The sequence below is a fragment of the Saccopteryx leptura genome, chromosome 6 (assembly GCF_036850995.1).
Source record: "Saccopteryx leptura isolate mSacLep1 chromosome 6, mSacLep1_pri_phased_curated, whole genome shotgun sequence".
Classification (NCBI taxonomy): Eukaryota; Metazoa; Chordata; class Mammalia; order Chiroptera; family Emballonuridae; genus Saccopteryx; species Saccopteryx leptura.
Window position 1 is genome coordinate 61,616,398 of NC_089508.1, and position 2,831 is coordinate 61,619,228.

Genomic DNA, 2,831 nt, shown 5'->3' on the forward strand with positions numbered 1-2,831 from the left:
TCATATTATTGTCCCTTTCCAGCAGGCCTTACATAGTTTTCTGTATGCGTCCTGTTTCCTACTAGACCTTCGTGGGGAAACACTTGATCTGCTTTATCTGCCCGCTGCACACTGCAGGCTCTGAGATACCTGTTGAAGGGACTAATTAATTAGGTAAGCAAAGTCAATGATAAGAGGATAAACTGCAAGAAGGCAGCAATTGATAATAATGGCTGCCACTACAATCACACTTTCTGTCTGTGCCGTCTTAACACCTGACACAACCTCACGAATTTCACCCACTCGAGTCCCATGAATATCTTTAGGACTGGCAGGGAAAGTCTCAGTCTCCCTAATATACAGGTTGGAGATACGCCTTCAGGAGGCCCAGTGGCTTGCCCAGGCCACCACAACTGGCCAGAGGTGAGGCTAAAATTAGACTATTCTAAATCCAAATTTGACTCTGTTTTATTAAAACATGTTACACACATAATAACAGTTTGGCCCATTCTTACCTTTTCAAAAAATAGGAACAAGTATAATTTTTGCAGTTCCTGACCCAAAGTAGCAGGAGGGAGGAAGGGAAGGAGGCAGCCCTCACTGCATAGCTTCTCGCCAGGAGGCTCCCAGCACATGAGCCAACCAAACCTTTCTGTCCTGCTGGTGGCACTGCCTGTCCTAGCCCCGGCCCAGCGAGCACGCCAGCGGGGTAATGCTAACTCTGGTCAGGATTAGCCCTCAGACTCCTCCTTCCCCAAAAGCCCGCCTTAGACAGGTTTTTTACACTGTGTGTTCCTCATTCCACTTCAAAAAAAAGGGGGGGGGGGGGGTTCTGTTTTTGCTTAATTTTAATCCTGCAAATGGAGAAACACAGTTTGCTTTGGGTGTCTAACCAAAAAGACTGTAGGAGTTTAAATCAGCTGAAAACTACAAGTCACCTACCATTGCCTTCGACGGGTGATCCGAATGGGCCATGCCTCCCCTGCTCCGGCTCCTGTGCTGAGGGACACAGGCCCCAGCCCCCCTCCAGGGCCCCGGGGAACCGCCCTCACTCGGAGCTGCCCGTCACCACTTCCCTTCTTCTAGGAAGCCTCCATTCTCTGAAGACGGTGGACTGAGGCAACGCTGCCCACCTGTGAACCCAGTGGACCTCTGTGAAGCCCATCGGCCCCTCTCTGGTTCGGAGGGACCTTACATCCTTGCCAGGGTCAGGAGCAGGATAAGGCAAGTGAGGCACCCTCCTCACGTGCAAAATGTAAGGGGCACTGGAAACCTCAGTCATCACAGTGCGTAACAGTAAATGTAACATCAAAAAGTCAAAATTAATGCAAAAAACCCTGATGAATAAAATATCAAACTTTTCAATAAAGATAGAATCAGTATTTCTGATTTTCCTTTTGCCTCAGGCTCCAATATGACTCTGCACAGCCAGCCCTGTTACTGATCTCATCTTTATATAAAAATTGGATATTTTGTTCAGCATCGAGGATTTTTTGCATTACTTTAGATATTTTAAAATGCTGTATTAAATATTTTATTTAGGTTAATTACTGTAGCTTTTGGTGGCCCTTACATTCTTGTAGGAGGTGCCTGGCGGCCATTAGGAATGACGACTGTCACCAAGCCAAAGGCTATTTTAAGAGACACCTTGAGAAAAAAGGGAGTCTTAGGGCACTTAAGAGTGAGAATTTGAGCCCAAGTTTTCAATAATAGTAAGAGCTATTATAGCACTCTCTCTAAAATACTGCTTTGATATTTGTTAAGATATTTTATAATGTGGAGTCTACAGACTGATTTCACTGAAAACTGTTACAGTAGATGATGAAAGTGAACCCCAACCCCAGATGATGAAGGTGAACCCCAACCACCATTGTCTCATGAAAACCTTCTTATCAATGAATTTATGTGGGAGTATTTAGAATTCAACAAATATAATTATACAATGTCCTCCTAGCAGAATCTAATCAACTGTAGCTCCATTGGACAGGCAATTCTCATCTGCGCACTACATGCAATCGAAGAATCAAAGGATGATGCAACTCCTCTTTTTCTGAGGGATTTTAGTTCACCTTTGGCATGGAACTAAGGATGGCATCCAAACTACATTTCTGAAAGGATCTTCACTTCGGCCTCCGAACCCAAATCAGCCTCGTGGAAGAAAGCAAATGGATGACCACCTCAGAAAAGAGAAGGGGGAAATACTAATAGTGGAGGTCTTGGTATTTCTCAAACTGTGAAGTGATGACACTTCTATTTGGAAATCTTTTATCTTAAAACAACCATTTTGGCTTTTCCTGGAAGATTTTAATTATAATGTAGGGGCGGAACTAATTCTTTCAATTTTGCTGTAGATAAAACAAAGAGTTTGTTACATGTAAAGAGTTTATTACATGAGTAATTAGCATGAAGAGGCAGGTTTTAAAAGAATACCTAAAGTACCCTTTAAAAGATGGCATTGTTTAACCTCCATGTGACCTTCAGTTATGCAAACGTAAGATGAGCTATGAAAGAGCCCACCTTTAACATTTGGGCTTTGATACTTTTATTCTTAGGATAGAAAAATAGTAAGAGCTATTATAGCGCTTTCTCTAAAATGCTACTTTGATTAAGATATTTTTTTAATGTGGAGTCTACAGACTGATTTCATTGAAAACTACCTGTTACAGTAGACAGCACCTGATTGGCAACAGTCGTAAGATCTACTGAGAACACAGATGCAGCGGCGCCTGGACACTGACAACATTTAGGTTCCGCGTATTCCGCAGAAAGTGTGGTAAGGGCTGCAGCTGGCAAAATTGGCATTCTTTTTAGGGTATTGACTCTGTGCTACCTTTGGAAATTATTGAAACTTT

General features: G+C 43.0%; 1 pseudogene; it reads left to right on the forward strand.

Moving 5' to 3' along the window:
* The first annotated feature begins 1,585 nt into the window (after positions 1 to 1,585).
* Positions 1,586 to 2,216, forward strand: LOC136377073 (centrosomal protein 20 pseudogene; annotated as a pseudogene).
* Positions 2,217 to 2,831: the final 615 nt, after the last annotated feature.